The 19663-nt window shown below is 44.2% G+C and overlaps 2 protein-coding genes across 2 annotated transcripts in view; one reads left to right on the top strand and one right to left on the bottom strand.

Moving 5' to 3' along the window:
• The window catches only part of LOC123759892 (rabankyrin-5), a 147005-nt gene that overhangs the window by 32340 nt on the left and 95002 nt on the right, over positions 1-19663 (top strand). The window lies entirely within an intron of this gene.
• Positions 1-19663, bottom strand: part of LOC138365444 (uncharacterized) — a 35938-nt gene that overhangs the window by 8448 nt on the left and 7827 nt on the right. The window lies entirely within an intron of this gene.

Below are 19663 nucleotides of genomic sequence, written 5' to 3' on the forward strand. Positions count from 1 at the left end.
GTAACAAAAAGGAGGCTTGGTCGAGGACCAGGCCGTGGGGACGCTAAGCCCCGAAATCCTATAGACGCATCTTTTGAGTTCCAGCTCGCCTTGTGCGAGTTTGAAGGTTACTGTGTGCCCTTGCCTCAGGGTCACAGTCACCTCCATCATGCCACCTGTTGGGTCAGCGACACCTTTGGTTTACTCGCTGGGTTGGGTTTGGCTTTGGCATCTGGTTTTTGTTCCTTCGGGGACACCCTTTCCGTGCTTCTTGCGATCGCTGGGTTTGACCTCCATGGGCCTTGTGCCGGTTGCTATGTCGCCGGTTTCCTCTTCGGATTTTTCAGGGTTCAGTGCCTTAGTGCCTACCCGAGCCCTCACTTGATGTGTTCCCGGATGCATTGTCTCTCGGTTGGGGCTTTGTGACCAGTGCTCACCAGGCTGGCTGGGGGCCGTGGGGTCTGTTCGGTTCACAGCACATTGCGGGAGTTTGCGGTGGTTTGGCTGTCGCTTTGGAGGGTTCGAGTTGCTCGGGGTTCGATGATCCGGTTCCATTTGGATTGTTCTCTGGTGCTTCATTGCCTACATTGCAGGGGTTCCCTTTGGTCCTTCATTGCCTAAATTGCAAGGGTTCCCTTTGGTCCTTGCCTCTTTGAGGACTGGTTGCTTTGAGTGGCTCGTCTGTCGGTTTCTCGGGGTTTGGCTCTCTGTGCGGTTCATATCTTCGGAGTTTCAAAAGTCCTGGCAGACAGCCTGTCCCAGTTCATTCCCGACCACGGAATGGACGGTCGATGCCGACTCCTTCAGTTGTTTTTGCCAGATGTACGGGCACCTGGAGGTGGACCTCTTCGCATCGCCGTGGTCTTGGCATCTCCAGATATATGTGGTGCCGTTCCCCGACTGTGAGGCCATCGAAGTAGACGCCTTTCGGCAGGACTGGTCAAGGTGGGGGGGTTACCTGTACCTCTTTTTCCTGGTCCAGCTGTTGCTTTGGGTCCTGGCTCATTTGGAGACTTACTAGGGAAGAGTAGTCCGGTTGGCCCCTTGGTGGCCGGAATAGCCTTGGTTTCAGGTGCTGCTTGCTCGGTGTCCGAACCCGCGATGTTTTCCGCGGCTCTGCCCCTTTCAGCAGATCGGTCCGGTCAGGTACCTGGCTGGTTCGGTTATGGAATGCTCCCAACCACATGGGGACTTCTATAGGCCATTGCTCCCTTTGCCTCTCTGAGAGGGCCAGGTTCTAGCTCGTGGTCCCCGGTAGGCTGAACTCCATTTACTAAAGCCCCGGTCTAATGTATCACACATTAAACTGATAGCTTCAGGGAGCTTCCGGGGCTCACCCAAAAAATGGCGTTTCATTACACTCAATGCTGGTTTTTTGGTTCCTACAAGATCAGGACCTGGCTACCCTTATGGACCCAGACTCTTTTTAACTTTTGGCCAGCTTCAATTTAATGGTTTCGGTACAAGGTTCCTGATTTGTCCTGGCTTGCTGACAATCCTCTCCTTGGGGGCTTGGCAAAGCTTCTGTTGAACCCAGAGTTTGAATGGCAGGAAGTGAATTTCATCTTTCATGTGTACTTTAGTTGTGCTTCTTTTGTAAAGGCACAAGCTCCTAAGCTGTACCCTATAGTACAAGCTATTGAAACCTGTCCTCACTTCCTAAAAATATAAGGACCCTAACAGCTGAGTGGACAGCGCTTCTGATTTGTAGTCCCAAGGTTCTGAGTTCGATCCCTGGTGGAGGCAGAAACAAATGGGCAGAATTTCTTTCACCCTGATGCATCTGTTCACTTAGCAGTAAATAGGTACCTTTGAGTTACAGCTGCTATGGGCTGCTTCCTGGGGGTGTGTAACAAAAAGGAAATCTGATCGAGGACTGGGCCACGGGGAAGTTAAGACTCGAAATCATCTCAAGATAACCCTAGCGGATCTTTACACACAGAAATCACACTAACTCAGTAGAACTTTGGTTTCAATTCTTTTAACCCTGTCGTAGCTCAGTCAATTAAGGCAGTGTCTGGGATGCTTCCGGACGCAGGTTCGAATCCTCGTCACAGCCCTTGTGGATTTGTTCCTAGGGGGGTCTGTTACACTAAAGCTGATAATAATTCACTAACCAATGTATCTGGGCAGACACTCTCCACCCCTAGAGTAAAGAGGGTTAAGGTAACAAACAGGAGAAATAATAGTGTCTTGTCTATACAAAAGTTTTATTTCTATGGCTTAAAGTTAGTTTACAAAACTTATTTCTGGAGTTTAAAGTTACTTAACAGGATCACTTAGATTAAGAGGGATAATTTCATAGAACATGTACTTATCATTAGAAGTATTTTGGATACTGGTCCCACTAAAATCGGGACCTAAAGTAGTTATGTTACTTTATAATCTCATAATTCAAATGGTAAAATTACAGATGCAGTCAGCCTATCATTCCAGATGATAGTCAGCCAGTCATTATAGATGCCATGACCCCTCCGTGGTGCCTCCTTGACGTGGTGAGGGGCTCACGTACTCCTTCCTGGGACCGGTGTGGGTTGCCTGTGCCCCCTCTCCTGCCCCCTCTTTGGGTGGTGTACATGCTGAAAGGTACCATGTAGGGGCCTTGTGAGCCATTGGAACACCCGCTGGAGGGGTCGCCTGTGAGAGGCCGCCCTGAGTGGATGGTTGGGTGTCCAGGCTGGGGCGATAGGGGAACTGGGGTCTTAGCACCAGTGTGGGAGAATGAACGAAGTAGTAGGACTCCCCTGTTGAAAAGGGGGAGCACCGCTGGGGACGACACACCCTTTCTGCACTGGCCCGCGCTCAACCTCCCTGGCTGCCCTGGTAGGTGGTATCCCTTAGTTCCAGGTCCCATTCTTTAGTTATTGGTTTGCTGCATGGATGATGACTTGACTTCTCTTACCCAGGCTCATGGGGTGGGCGACCAGGCCCCTGAGTCGGACCGTCCTGGAAGACCAGGATCTGTAGCCCCCACTACAGGACCCGGTTTAGGCCCAGACCGGACTCTTCCTCCCTGCTCCCCTCCCTCCTCTGTGGTTGGGTCGAGCCCCAAGCCTGCTGTGGTGACTGTCTCGTCCCCTTGCACGGCTCCATCTCTTCTTATGACTACTGCACCTTTTGACCAGTCTCTCTCTCTAAAGGTTCTCATCGCCGTCCCCGCCACGGCCGCTCTCGTATGCTTCCTTCCCATACTGATTCGCTCCATGCCTTGTTTGGTCTTGCTACGTGGACTAAGTACTTTGACCTCCTTCCTTTGGATTCAACTCCTCCTGACGATTTTTCCCTTCATAGGCATCTTGTCGATTCCATAGATGCCTCTGTCACCTTCAACCCTACCCGTCTTGGTACCCGTGTCGTTGCTGCTCCTTCTCAGGATGCGGCCACCCGCTTGGCCGCTTTATCATGCCTTGGCGAGACCCCTGTTCGGGTCTCGAAGAACGCTCGGTTGAATCCAGTGTTGGCACGGTTCTCCTCCCGCACCATGTTGCGACCGGTGTTTGGAATCTCAAGGACTGCCGCGAGGATATCAAGCATATCCTCGAGGCCCAGGGTCATTCTATCCTCCAGGTGGATACGTTTACTCGTCCCCCTTGTGGTCATCGCCGTCTTCCCCTTCGTGTTGTAAATGTTACTTTTGATGGTAGGACCCTTCCGCCCTCTGTCATTCTTGCTGGTGCCAGATGCTCCGTTCAGGAGCATATTCCATCTCCTCGGCTCTGCAGTAAGTGCTGGAGGTTTGGGCATGGTCCCCTCAAATGCTCTAGTTCTGTCTCTCTCTGTCCCTTGTGCGGAGGCGAGGGTCACTCTAAGTTGGAGTGCACTTCTCCCCAGGCCCGCTGCCTCAATTGCGGTGAGGCCCACCCTACCTTCTCCCGTACGTGTATTCATTACAAACTTGAAGCTCTTTGAATGTATGGTTAACGTTCGTTTGATGTGTTTTTTAGAACACTATCACCACCTCTCCCCTTCTCAATTTGGTTTTCGCAAGTGCCGCAGCACAACAGATGTCCTGGTGAACTTGGAGGTCTATATTCGTACTGCTTTTGCTGCGAAGACCTCCGTTGTTGCCGTCCTTTTTGACCTGGAAAAGTCTTACGACACTACCTGACGGTATCATATTCTGTCTCAACTTCATTCTTTTGGCCTTCGTGGGAATCTCCCTCTCTTCCTCTAGAGCTTCTTCTCTCGTCGTTCCTTTCGTGTGTGGCTTGGTACCACTCTCTCTGCCCCTTTTCGGCAGTATGAAGGTGTACCCTAGGGTAGTGTTCTGAGCACTACTCTTTTTTCTAGTTGCCCTCAATGATCTTTCCTCTCTTCCTTCTGGCATCGTCTCCGCTCTCTATGTTAATAACCTACTTAAGGTTAACCTACTTAAGGATAACCTACAAAACCTTAACCTACTTAAGGTTTTGTCCCATACTTCTTGGGGAGCGGATAGGTGCACACTCCTCTATCATCCTGTCTAAACTCGATTATGGTTGCCCTGCATACTCTTCTGCTTCTCCTTCTACTCTTTGCCGTCTTGATGCTTTGCACCATACTGGGTTGCGTCTCAGCTCTGGTGCCTTTCGTTAGACTTCCGCCTTCAGTTTGTATGTTGACACTGGCTTTCTCTCTCTTCAGGACCGCCGTGATCGCTACTGTCTTCGCTATCTTGCGCGGTCCTTACAACATCCTTCCTCTCGCCTCTGTCGTGCTTTAACTTTTCTTTCTCCTGTGGTTCCTGTTCCTCTTCATCGTCTCCCTCTTTCTGTCCGGTTATCTCGCTTACAGGATTCTCTCTGTTCATATTTCTAATGTTTCTCCTCATATTGTTCCTTCCTTGCCTTCGTGGACAGTCCCCCTTCCCAAGTTTTGTACGTCCTTGACTTCTATTACTAAAGCCTTTACCCATCCTACGATTCTGAAAAGCCTCTTCCTTGCGCACTTTTCTTCACACTCCCACTTTATTTCCATCTTCACCGATGGGTCTAAGTCTGCGGACGGTGTGGGCTACTCTGTTGTTTTTCCTGACTGTATTTATATGTGTCGCCTCCCTTCGGAGGCTAGCGTCTTTATGGCAGAACTTTGTTATTTTCTATGCTCTCCGTCTCTTGCTTTCTCATTCTCATTCCTCCTTTGTGGTTGTAGTTGACTCTCATAGTGCCCTCATGGCTCTAGGGGTCCTTTAATCCTGTCCATCCGGTGGTCATCGAGATTCAACATTGGCTGTTTCTTATTTCTAGTAAATTTAAATCAGTAGAGTTTTGCTGGGTTCCCAGCCATATTGGTGTTTCTTTCAATGAGCGTGCGGATGCTGCCGCTAAGGAAGCTATCCGTTCTTGTCCCATCTCCCATAAAGGTATTCCTTATTCCGACTTTTATCCTGTTATTCATTCCTCCATCCTTGCCCGTTGGCAGGGTTGTTGGTCCTCTGTAGTTAGTAAAACGCTGCGTACTCTCAAACATAATGTGTCCCTGTGGCCTTCCTCCTACCACTGTAACCGGCGGTGGGAAACTGCTTTGGCACGGCTGCGGGTTGGCCATACTCACTTAACCCACGGTCACTTAATGGAGCGCCGCCCTGCTCCTTATTGTCCACATTGTGTTGTCGCTCTTACAGTTGTGCATATCCTTGTTGAATGTCCTGACTTCCAGGACGAGCGTGTGTCTTGCTTTCCGACCGTCCCTCGCGGTCACTTGTCCCTCGATAGAATTCTAGGTGAATCGGATACTTTTGATATCGTTCGCTTTATGCTTTTTTGTTCTCGTATTGGCATTCTTGGTGATATTTAGCGCCCTCTGATTATTTCGCACTTTGATGGTGCTACATAGCCTTCCCGGTTTGGTGCCTTGTTTTGATAATTACCTTACCTTACAGATGCCATGCTATCCGAATCCCTCAGGACTGAGTCTGAATGAATAACCTGTTGTGTTCAGATAAGTAATTCGTCATCATGAAAAGCTAGGGGAAAAAATTGACAATTTTGTTGCAAAAATTTGACAGCGTTTTGTTTGTATGAGAAGTTATGAGAATAAATTATGATAAGCTTGTTAACTTGAAGATTATAGTTGATGGAGCATTTTTATTTAGATAGAAAAAGTGGTGGTGGATGATGATAGTGTTGATTTGACTGAATTGGAGATTAATGGTGATAAGGTAACCTCAGCAGACTGCCTTTCACCATGTACTCTAATGTACCTAATGCCATTGCAAAGTTTTAAAGCTTCTAAGCCATCCATTAGTGTATGAACACTGCTTAAGTGGCACTGTGTAAGGTCACTGGATAAACTAGTTCCATCTCTATTGCATATTTTTATTCAGACTGCTGCCTGCCCCACTAGTTATCCAAACTTTTGTGTCCGAACAAACCACAATCAGATAACAGGCATTTTTGTAAAAAGGCATTTGTAATGCACGCAGCTGACTGTACACTAACACACTAAACTTGGACGAAGACAGGTGGAACAGAACACGTGCTCCGCAATACCCACATTGGGATGGACGAAAATAAAACACTTAAAACTAGCCAAATACAGGAGCATGCACACAACTTAAATATATCCTACACCTAACTGAATACAAGCAAGCACCATGGTACAACCCAAAAAAGTCCTAGGAACTTATTGTAAATGATTAAGACCACTGAGCATCCTACTGATGTCAGCCGATCTCCGCTGTTGCCACCGACTGATGAACGAATTGACGGCGTCCTTTCCTGTCCACACGCCTGTGTTCAATAAAATCTCACTCAAACTCGTATCCCCAATTTGTTCATTTCTGTCTTATTGAGTTTCAAACTGGTTTCCTACATTTAACACTGCTGTTTATACATATTTTCCATCACTGAATGTACTTGAGATATTTGTTTTTCCTTTATTTAATTGATGTTTACATATTTTAGGAGAGGAAAATTCTTACACTGTGACAATGCACTGGGCATATGAAGAATTAGCCACTGCACTGTGGGGGGGAAATTCTAAATTGGAGAGTTGTTATACACACTAACACCTTCCAAGAAGGGACCCCCTTCCTACAAATTCCCCCCATGCCAGAGTAATAAAATAAAACAAAATTCATATAAATTTGAAGAATTTACCTCAGTTTTTCTTAATAAGTTTACAATACAGTATATAACGATAAACTGCAAAAATTCCTTGTGCTCATGTTGTACAGTATATTTTTGATACCTCTCTTGTCTTTCTAGGGAGTACATTTGGCAAGCTTTGAGATGATCCCAATAATTTAGGTGCTTTATCATGTCTATGTATGCCGTATATGTTCTCTGTATTCCCTCTATTTCAGTCATCTCTCTAGCTCTGAAAAAGGAAGAGAGTATTGAGCAGTATTCAAGATGGAACAGCACAAGTGATTTGAATAGTACAATTATTGTGATGGTTGTACTAAGTAGGAACTGGACTCTTAACGAGTGTTACATTGTTGCATGTGAATATCGATGGTGTTGAATATCTGAGGTGCATCTCTAGAGTATCTGCACTAAAGCACAATTCCAGTTAGACTGACTAAAGGTGCTTCCGTTCTTGGAGCTTATATCACAAGCTTCTCCTCACTTTGCCAAATCGACTAACATCTTTGCAGGCTACCTGTCAGTTGGCCTGATTGATGCTTGTGCATTTGGGAAGGGATAATAAATGTAATTAGCACATATAGGATTCATGTAGAACTTCTTGAAAAGTGGAATTAAGAGGCACATCTAATTATCTACATTGCAACTAATGAGAGTTTGGAGCAATTATATCACTCCTTAATATAACGTCTAAAGTAGCAACTAGAACTACTACACAGTCATATAAGAAGACAAATGACGGTTAACGACCAAGTGACAAGACTACGAAAAGCGGGAGAGGTATATATAGAATGTTAAAAGAAAATTTGTGAGATACTGAACAATAGTTTCCATGGAGTGTTCATAACTGAGCCTGAGCAATTCCCAATGCTTGAAGAGGAGACAACCCTGGATTAAATATTCAAAATATTGAGGTGACAGCAGAGGGAGTAAAGAAACAACTAGCATCACTGGATGAAACTAAAGCTGTTTGAAATGTTGGACCAATGTATTACAAAGGATATTAAGAGGCAACACAGGCCCTCAACATACCACTAGCAAAGATCTTTAATGAATCGCTTACAAAGGGAGATACATATTTGCCCAGCTGCTGGAAGAAGGCAAATATGGTGCCAATTTTCAAGAAAGAAGATAAAGAAGAGGCACTAACTAAAGATCAGTATAGAGACCCCTAACTGTTGACCAGGGGACAAGCATCCCCTGCAAAGTACTTGAAAGAATAATCAGGTTAAGACTAGTTACACACTTAGAATTATGTAAACAAACACCAACCTGGCTTTAGGGAAGGGAAATCATGCCTAACAAACCTACTAGAGTTCTATGATAAAGTAACAATTAATGAAAGGCAAAGAAGGATGAGCAGATTGCATATTTCTGGACTGCCAAGAAGCCTTTGACATTTATATAGTAATCTCAAGAGATTACTGTACAAATTTGAGAGGAAGGCAGTAGTAAGCAGAAAGGCCCTAATATGGATAAGGAATTGCCTATCGGGTAGGAATCGCAGAGTAATAGTAAGGGGCAAGAATTCGGACAGGTGAACAGTAACAAGTGGAGTACCTCAAGGATCAGTGCTGAGACCAATTCTGTTTCTCATATACCATATCTAAATGACCTGTCTCCAGGAGTTGAGTCTTAGATGTTTGCAGATACAAAATTAACGAGACAAATTGTAATGGGTGAGGATTGTAGGATTCTCCAAGAGGATTTGAATAAGTTGCAGAGATGGTCAGAGAAATGGCTACTGGAGTTCAATATGAGCAATTGTAATATGTTGGAAATGGGAACAGTTTACAGGAGACTGAAGGGACAGTACAGAAACAAGAAAAATGACCTCTCTATAATGACTCTAGAAAAAGACCTGGGAGTGGACACAACTCCAAATTTAACTCTAAAGGCTCATGTAAATATGATAACATCAGCAGCATACTCTACAAGTTAGAACATCATTCAGGAATCTAAATAGGAAGGCATTTAGATCTCTATACACAGCCTATGTGAGACAATTCTTAAGAGTATGCTGCCCCATTGTAGAGCCCCACCTGAAGAAACACATAAGGAAACTAGAAAAGGTTCAGATGTTTGTGACAAAGTTTGTCCCAGAATTGCAAGGGATGGGATATGAAGAGACTGATAATATACACATGAAAAATACTGGAGTGAACGATACAGAAGGAAATGCAGAATAGAACCAGTTAAGAGCAGAGGCGTCATAGGCACAATCGGAGAACACTGTATAAACATCAGAGGTCCACCGTCGTTCAACATACTCCCAGCAAGGTTATGCAGTCGGGTAAGGAAGGTGGTGTGGGACAGATACTGGCAAGACTTTGCTAAGTCTATTGGTAATACTAAGAACCTTAGACATATGGAGAGAAGTAAACAAAATCAGGGGTTGTACGACCAAGTTCATAGCTCATCCAGATCCAGGAAAGATTGCTAGCGAGTTAGGGCTGTTAGTATGGAGTTCTTTTCTGAAGACACAAGAAACTCCATTGATTCATGGGAAAATATTAGAATTAGAGTAACTTTGTGCTTGAAATACAGGATCAGTAACATGCACTGAGATAACTTACGATGAGCTACTTGATGCTATAAAAAGTGGCAGCTCTACTGCTCCGGCGAAGAATAGAGTAACTTAGGACATTCTTAATTATTTAGCAGGTATGAAACCTAGTTCTTTACTTGATTTTGATTAATATGAGTTACAGGGAAGGAAAGTACCAAAATAATGGAAGGAAGCCGTCATCATTCCTATGCCCAAGTCAAATGGAGGTTACAGGACTGTACCCTTAACATCCTGCTTTTGTAAAATGATGAAAAGTATCTTGGTAAATAGGCTACTCTACCTTGTAGAAGATAACATGTCCAATAACCTCTTTGGTTTTATCAAGGGCAAAAGTACTGTGCAATGTCTCGTAAAGTGTTTGTCTAATGTGGATGACAATTGTAGAGTTTTTGTTGATCTACAAGGAGTATTTGATAAAGCCAATGGGGAAGTTATCTTATATGAATTAACCAATCTGGGAATAACAGGGAGATTGCTACATTGGATATGAGATTATCTACAAGGGAAAAAGGTCAGGTGTATTACCAAGGATACTTATAGATTATAATCCCTGTTGTAACTGAACTAATTCCACACATTTAAAGTAAGCTCATCCCTCCTTTCGGATGACTGGGGATCCACTTTCGGGGATTAGGCCTAATTGACGATTTCCTGCCTTACCGACAATTAGTCTGAGGAAAGGTGGTTTCAGTTAGGTACCTCCCAAGGGGGAGTTTAAAGTCCAACCTTGTTCAATGCATTAATGAACAGATTAGCATTAGAGATGTATCATCCATGGGTCACAACGATCATATACAGTATGCTGATGACATACTTATACTCGGCACTTATGGCAACACAGGATTATTTTTCACTGAATAAATATGGAGCACTCTGTTACAGGGTTGTTAAGATTGTCATTGTTGAGATGTCTTGTTGTCACGTAAATCTGAGTGAATGAATCACAATAACACAAAGCACTACCCACACACAGGGTTCTATAAACAAAGTTAGTTTAAAACTGCCTATCACTAATCCAGAGAAGGAGCACCTGTGACCAGTGCACTTATCGGTACTGTAGGAGACTGTCACATGCCACACAAGTGACAACTGTCTTCTCCTCGCTGCCTTAAACTTTTTACACGTGTATTTTCTTTGCTGTTTACACTGTTCTGGGGATGACATTTTCCTGCTATGACAATGCTGTGCATGTGCAGTATATTGTACTGGCAGGGATTCCAAATGCAAGAATTCAACAAAAGTTCCAGACTCTTTTTTTTTCAACATTTACCACTGCTGTTTCTTTGTCTCTCTACTGAGTTACACCCTTCACAAGGGTCTCTCTTACAACAGGAAAATTGAACTTTGACTTAGTAATTATATATCAACACAAGCTGAACTACAGGCCATTCTGGCTGGTTTGAAGGAAGTACGTAAAGACAAAAAATTTGTTTTTGCATTTGTCGATAGCTGAGGGGCACTTGATTCCTTAAACGGTTGAAATCCAATTTTCGTGTCCATAGTTGAGGATTTTAAGAAAAGGACTAATGAGATACAGCTGAAAGGTCACAAAGGAAAATTCATGTGGATTCCATCTCATTTTGGAATGGTACTCAATGAGGTGGCAGATGACCTAGCTAAATGCGCCTCGTCAAAACCACAAGTTGACATTGAATGTGTTTTAACAATAAGACAAATAAGAAGCAAAATGAGAAATATTCAGGCACAAACAGAAGTGGCGAGGAGGTATAATTTATGAGGGAAGTCAAACCATGCGACACTACATGTATGTGAGTCAGTCAGAATAGCTTGAGCTACCTCATCCCTTTGTGTGTATTTATACATCAATAAACGTATTTCAATTTAAATACTCCCAGCAAGCATAAGAAATGTTGTTGGAACAAATGTGGACATTTTCAAGAGAAAATTGAATAGTTTTCTTCAAGAAGTGCCGGACCAACTTGGCTGATATGGTCGTCTCGGCTGTCACAACACGCCAACTACATTGCCAACAACTCACTGCTGTAACCAAGACTATTAAATAAACATAAAAAACCACTAAAATCTTTGTCTTGTCACCCAAACCCATATACTCAGCTAGTTGTGCTTATGGGGGGGGGTTGATCTTCAGCTCTTTGGTCCCCCATCTCAACTGTCAATCAACTGCTGTAAGATACAGCCTGAACCTATTGGGCTGTATCATATTTATACTGTATTTGAAACTGTGTATGGAGTCAACCTCCACCACATCACAGCATAATGCATTCCATTTGTTAACTACCTTGACACTGAAAAAAATATTTCTAATATCTGTGGCTCATCTAGGCACTTAGTTTTCACCTGTTCCCTTGTTTGTGTTCCACCCATACTTAATAGTTTGTCTTTGTCCACCCTGTCAGTTCCTCTGAGAATTGTGTAGGTGGTGATCATGTATCCCCTAACTCTTCATAAACATGTTTCATTACTTTGATAGCAATATCGTTGTTGCAATTTCCTTCAGATACTATTTTTATATTTATGTATTTGTTCCTAGCTCTGTTGCATCTCTTCTGTTTTCCCTATGTCCTTTGATCTGTGTATTTCCTCTACTCCCTCCTGATTTTTGTTTTTGCTTCTTGGCACTGTCTATTAAGCCATGGGTTATTATATTCTCAACTTTTTTTTCCCTTATTATTGGTATGAAACAATCTTCAGTCGCCTTGCACCTCCATTTGAATTCTTGTCATTTCATGTACTGTGTTCCCTCTGAGTTCTTCCTTCCACTGTACATTTCCCAGGTATTCTCTTGTGATTGTAATTCTCATGTAATCCCCTTTTCTATAGTCAACTCTTCTTTCTCTGACCCCTTGTCGCATAGTCATGGTTTTAAGTTCAGTCATGTAATAAAAAAAAACTAGAACACAGTGATCACTGGCTCCAATTGGTATTTCATATCCCAGGTTCTCAATGTCTTTCCTCATTCTGAGTGAAGATCAGGTCTAATAGATCAGGTGTGTGAGTGTAGTGTTGTGTGTGATTACTTAAGTGTTGTTACAGAATGAGAGCTACACTCGTGGTGTCCTGTCTTCCCAGTACTGTACTCTGTTGTATAACGCTTTGAAACTACTGACGATTTTGGCCTCCGCTGCCTTCTCAATTACCTTGTTCCAACCATCCACCACTCTGCAAAATATAATTTTCTGATATATTTTCTGTGGAGAACCCCTCCGTCTCCCTGGAGCCGAACTATCAAGCCGAACTACCCAGTCCGAAAACAAGGAAACAAGCATGTCTTCACAACTGCCGCCACGCTATTGTCTGTGCAGCTCCCTCCTCCCTGGGAGGGGGGGAGGGGGAGCCCCCAGACCCCTGCGCCGGCCATCCAACCCCAGTTCTGAGGCTGATGGGTTGAGTGACGGTAGTTCAGCTCTGGCTCATGTCTCTGTGCAGTGCTGTGCCTTTGCCGTGTTGTTCTGTTATGTGGTGGTGTGCGAGCCAGGAGTAATTCACGGAGTACTGGAGCTGCATGAGCCTAGGGCCATGTTGTAAGGTACGGGATTGAAAGCCGTACCCTAGAGTATTGCTAACAACACCTGCCCTTACTTTCTTATAAATGATGGAAGTGTAGGGATCTATATAGCAATAATCACCAGTTCTAACTACATGGACAAGAAATACACCTTGGGGTACAATTTTACAAAAGGGTTTTTATTTAACAAATACCAGATTTCCTCGCACTGATTAGAACGGGGAGGGGGAAGGGGTCATAAGAACATAAGAACATAAGAACAAAGGTAACTGCAGAAGGCCTATTGGCCCATACGAGGCAGCTCCTATTCTATAACCACCCAATCCCACTCATATACTTGTCCAACCCGTGCTTGAAACAATCGAGGGACCCCACCTCCACAATGTTACGCGGCAATTGGTTCCACAAATCAACAACCCTGTTACTGAACCAGTATTTACCCAAGTCTTTCCTAAATCTAAACTTATCCAATTTATATCCATTGTTTCGTGTTCTGTCCTGTGTTGATACTTTTAATACCCTATTAATATCCCCCCGGTTATGTCCATTCATCCACTTGTAAACCTCTATCATGTCACCCCTAACTCTTCGCCTTTCCAGTGAATGCAACTTAAGCTTTGTTAATCTTTCTTCATATGAAAGATTTCTAATTTGGGGAATTAACTTAGTCATCCTACGCTGGACACGTTCAAGTGAATTTATATCCATTCTATAATATGGCGACCAAAACTGAACTGCATAATCTAAATGGGGCCTAACTAGAGCAAGATATAGCTTGAGAACCACACCAGGTGTCTTGTTACTAACGCTGCGATTAATAAATCCAAGTGTCCGATTTGCCTTATTACGAACATTTATGCATTGATCCTTTTGTTTTAAATTCTTACTAATCATAACTCCCAGATCCCTTTCGCAATCCGACTTCGCAATCACAACACCATCTAGCTCGTATCTTGTAACTCTATCATCATTACCTAACCTCAGAACTTTACATTTATCAGCATTAAACTGCATCTGCCAATCCTTTGACCATTTCAAAACCCTATCTAGATCAACTTGAAGTGATAGTGAGTCCTCCTCCGAATTAATTTCCCTACCGATTTTCGTATCATCGGCAAATTTGCAAATGTTGCTACTCAAACCTGAATCTAAATCATTTATATATATTATAAACAACAGAGGTCCCAGGACAGAGCCTTGAGGCACTCCACTTACAACATTTTCCCACTCTGACTTGATTCCATTTATACTAACTCTCTGTTTCCTTTGGTATAGCCATGCCCTAATCCAGCTTAATATAGCACCCCCAATACCATGAGACTCTATTTTTTTAATCAGTCTTTCATGTGGCACTGTATCAAAAGCTTTGCTAAAGTCAAGGTATACAACATCGCAATCCTTACCACTATCAACTGCCTCAACAATGCTAGAATAAAAAGATAACAAATTTGTTAAACATGAACGGCCATTTATAAAACCATGTTGCGACTCAATTATTAATTTATGTTTTTCAAGATGAAGACGAATTTTATTTGCTATTATAGATTCGAGTAACTTTCCCACAATAGACGTTAGGCTAATTGGTCGATAGTTAGACGCAAGTGATCTATCTCCTTTCTTAAAAACTGGTATCACATTAGCAACTTTCCAAAACTCTGGCACTCTGCCTGACTCTATTGATTTATTAAATATGGTTGACAGTGGGTCACAAAGCTCCTCTTTGCATTCTTTAAGCACCCTAGCAAACACTTCATCCGGCCCTGGGGATTTGTTTGGTTTGAGTTTTACTATTTGTTTAAGAACATCCTCCCTGGTAACTGCTAAACTCGTCAACCTGTCCTCGTCCCCACCCACATAGACTTGTTCGGCTGAAGGCATATTGTTAAGTTCCTCTTTAGTAAATACAGATACAAAATATTTATTAAAAATACTACTCATCTCTTCATCACTATCTGTTATTTGACCTGTCTCAGTTTTTAATGGACCTATCCTTTCCCTAGTCTTAGTACGATATAACTGAAAAAACCCTTTAGGATTTGTCTTTGCTTGCCCTGCTATGCGAACTTCATAGTTTCTTTTTGCTTTCCTTATCTCTTTTTTAACATTTCTAACCAGTTGTACGAATTCCTGTTCTAAAGTGACCTCCCCATTTTTAATCCTTTTGTACCAAGCTCTCTTTTTACCTATAAGGTTCTTCAAATTCTTTGTTATCCACTTTGGGTCATTAGTATACGATCTATTCAATTTGTATGGTATACTACGTTCCTGTGCTTTGTTTAGAATATTCTTAAATAAGTTATATATTGAATCCACATCGAAATCCCCATTTAAGTCACCTATCGCTGGGTTCATGTCTCGCTCCAAGACCGGCCCACACAAGACCGTGTTCTTGGATCAACCACTGGATTGATACAGACAAGGTGGGGGGGGGGAGGTTCCTTCCCACCAACACGCACACCTCAGGAGACGACACACAACGGTTTAGGCCTATACAAACTGGGACTTAAGGTCATTACTCCATTCCACTCCTTTTAGGTCACTACAAAGGGCATGGGTTTTACACTACTCTGACCACAATACACAAATGTATGTACAAAGTAAATGTGGATAACCCCATGTGACACACAGCTGAGCACATGTACCTGAATTAACACACCACTCCACTCGCCCTACACACAGGGTTCTAAAATCCTTATTTCTACAAATTCCTATCTCTAACTTGTACAAAAAGGGAAGCACCGCTATAAACATCTATAATACTGCACTTATCGTATTTGTTGGAGACCATCCAAGACACTGGTCTTGTTCTCACTGCCCCTCTCTCCTAAGTGGATGAGAAGGCCTTGCCCATGTGCTTCCTGCCCGGTTCCAATGTCTCAATCATATACATGTCATACAGATTTCCCAATAGTTCATTTATGTCTTATAATGTTCCAGGCTGTTTTTCTACATTTAACACTGTTGTTTCTCTTATATTTTCTTGCATTGACTCTGCTTTTTAACTATTTTATCAGTTTTGTTTACATTGGTTTTTAGGAGATGACTTTTCCTGCTATGATGATGCTCTGTATATCTACAGGGGTAAAAGTACCAGACTGGTTTTCAACATTTAACACTATTTCTCCCTACACAAGTCTGTTACAATGTTCCCTAGGTGCCCTGTAAGTACTGCCCTTGCAGCTCGGGGTCATCTTCCACAAGTCGTTTTGGAACTACCTCGGTAGTAATCGTGTAGTAATCGTTTGCTGTTCGGTGATTGCCGAACCCTTGGTCAGCAGGAGTTTTCATAGCCTTTGTTTGGCCTTGGGTAGGAGGTAGTATTGTCGCTGGTAGGGGTGCAAAGTACTATTCAGCTTGTCACCTTTTATCACTGTGGCCAGTTCTGTTCCTCCTGGAGACTTACTTTTGTGGGGTTTTTCTTTTTCTTTTTCTTTTTTTTTGTTTTGTGTTGCCTGGTAGGGTCTGCCCTTGGTCATTGTTCACCCTCTATTATTCTGGTGGTCTCCCGCTAGATTCCTGTGATTGTACACGTTGCAGGGGTTCAGCTTTAATTCTCTCGGTAGCTTGGGCCAACCGGTTAGTAGTACCTTGCCTGGGCTTCCCTTAGCAGTCAGCCTAAGGGCCCTGGAAAACCACATTGGGGCTCATTGGTCTGATGGATGCATCATGAGTCCCATCTTCGGTCCCTTCCTTCCAGAGGTTTTTGGCTTCCCATATCCCGCCTAAGGAGGTTCAGGAGGCCATTGTGGCTTACCTCCTGTGTGACCCGGATTTTGTCTCGATAATGGACCATTCCTCGAGTTCGGTTCTGCTTTTCCTTATTGGATGTATTACGAGGTGCCGGAGTCATACTGATTGGCAGACATTCTTTTCTTGGGAGTGTGGTATTCATTCTGTCGGACCTGCAGACTTGAATGGCTGGAAACTTCTTTGGTTGTTGAGGTTTATCCAGGTTGGAGCACCTCAGTTAGTGCTTATTCGCCCCCATTCTTCCTAAGGATATTGGCCGGGTGCAGCTTCACGTGCAGGTTCCAGTCCTTTCGGCGTCCCTGGTAGCTGAGGATTTGCGCACACCTTTTCCCTGCTCGAGCTGTCTTCGGACTGGCTTGAGGAGGATATGGAGCCGGTTTCAGGTGCACTTGCCTCGGCGGCTCGGACATCAGGTGCCTTGATGAAGTTGTTTGCGCTGATTCTGAAGGAGGCGGTGTTTATTTGCTTCTCGCCTCACGTGCCAGCAGGCTGTGCTCACTCACTGCCTGGAATCCGCGTGGGCCCTGGCTCTTAGGTTTTCGTTGCCCATTTGCCCGTTGCTGTTTGCATATTCTTCAGTTCTGCAGTATCTACTGGCGGTTTTGTCTAGCTGTCCGCCTATGTCTGCCTTGTTGGTTCTCTGGGCTGGCCGTAGGGGTCTTTCCCGGAGGGGTCGTGCCAGGGTTCGGGGTTCCTTTGGTCATGGTAGGCCAGTGGTGCCAGTTTCGGAACCGACGTTGCCTTCAGAGCTGACAGCGTCTGGTCGGCTTCTCGTAAAGGGCGTCTGTTTATGACCTGTTGCTTGCGGTGCTGTGTAAGGAGAGATGTTATATGTGGAGCATGTAGTGCTTTGTATGTGTGTATTTGGCTCTCTAATGTTAACTTCCGATCTACTTTATCTATGATATCTATTATGCTAACTGCTAACCATTCCCAGAATGCATCCTACAACAGCTTTCTAATGCTCAGATACCTATTTACTGTTTGATGAACAGCGACATCAGGTGGAAAGAAGTGTTGCCCAAATGCCTCTGTCCTGCAATATGGGGGTCGAACTCTTGATCACCCTTTGTGAGCTAACGACTTAGCTTACGGCACTACAGGATGGTATGCGTTTGTGTATAATTACCCAACTGTAGTTAAAGGATGAGAGCTATGCTTGTGGTATCCCGTCTTCCCAGTACTCCTTGTCGTATAACGCTTTGAAACTACTGAAGGTTTTGCCTCCACCACCTTCTCACTTAGCTTCTTCCAACCGTCTACCACTCTGCAAAAGAAAACTTTCCAATATTTTTGCATCACTTGTTTATTTAGCTCGAATCTGTTTCCTATTGTTCGTAAAGTTGTTGGATACAGGAATTTCTGTCAATTTGGTAAGTATTAGTAAATACTAAAATACTAATACAGGTTAGTAAAAGTCTGTTAGTATTTTTAAATGTTGATCATATCACCTATTTGTCTTCTATCTTCTAGTTTTGGCATGTTTAATGCCTCTAGTCTCTCCTCGTAACTCATGTTTCTCAGTTCTGGAAGCCATTTTGTAACATACTATTGCACCTTTTCCAGTTTCCTTGTGTGCTCCTTGAGATTTGGGCACTATACAACTGCTGCTTATACCAATTTTGGTCTCAAAAAAGTCATGAACAGTTTCTTTAGTATTTCACCATCCATATAATTAAGAGCAAGTCTGAAGTTGGAAAATGACTCATATGCTCTTCTCATAATGTTCTTTGTGTTCCTCTGGCGACAGCTTACTATCCAAAACCACCCTTATGTCTCATTCTTTATTAGAGTTCTGTAATTCTATTCCACATAACTTTTTGTGCGTGCATGGGAGCTGGGGAAGGGGCACATGGAAAGTTGGCCTCAATAGAACAGTGTGAGTAAGTAGTTGTAGGACTATCCTGCTAATCATGGCCGGGTGTTCTCTGCACTCATCTCAACAGCCTCTTTGCCAGTTTTTGTCATAAAACCTGCCCTTGCTCACCTCATTTGGCTCGTCCCTATCCCGCTACACCCACTGTATTCCTCTTGTCTAGCCATGCTCACTGTATCTTTTGCTGATTCCCACTCATGCCCTCTCTGATCGTATTTCACTCATGCCTCCTCATTGATCAGGGAGGGGCATGAGTGAAGGAGGATCAGGGAGGGGCATGAGTGAAGCAGGATCAGGGAGGGGCATGAGTGAAGCAGGATCAGGGAGGGGCACGAGTGAAGGAGGATCAGGGAGGGGCACGAGTGAAGCAGGATCAGGGAGGGGCATGAGTGAAGCAGGATCAGGGAGGGGCACGAGTGAAGCAGGATCAGGGAGGGGCACGAGTGAAGCAGGATCAGGGAGGGGCACGAGTGAAGCAGGATCAGGGAGGGGCACGAGTGAAGCGGGATCAGGGAGGGGCACGAGTGAAGCGGGATCAGGGAGGGGCACGAGTGAAGCGGGATCAGGGAGGGGCATGAGTGAAGGAGGATCAGGGAGGGGCATGAGTGAAGGAGGATCAGGGAGAGGCATGAGTGAAGCGGGATCAGGGAGGGGCATGAGTGAAGGAGGATCAGGGAGGGGCATGAGTGAAGCAGGATCAGGGAGGGGCATGAGTGAAGGAGGATCAGGGAGGGGCATGAGTGAAGCGGGATCAGGGAGGGGCATGAGTGAAGCAGGATCAGGGAGGGGCATGAGTGAAGCAGGATCAGGGAGGGGCATGAGTGAAGGAGGATCAGGGAGGGGCATGAGTGAAGCGGGATCAGGGAGGGGCATGAGTGAAGCGGGATCAGGGAGGGGCATGAGTGAAGCAGGATCAGGGAGGGGCATGAGTGAAG

Source organism: Procambarus clarkii, chromosome 16, assembly GCF_040958095.1.
Source record: "Procambarus clarkii isolate CNS0578487 chromosome 16, FALCON_Pclarkii_2.0, whole genome shotgun sequence".
In the NCBI taxonomy this organism is placed as follows: Eukaryota; Metazoa; Arthropoda; class Malacostraca; order Decapoda; family Cambaridae; genus Procambarus; species Procambarus clarkii.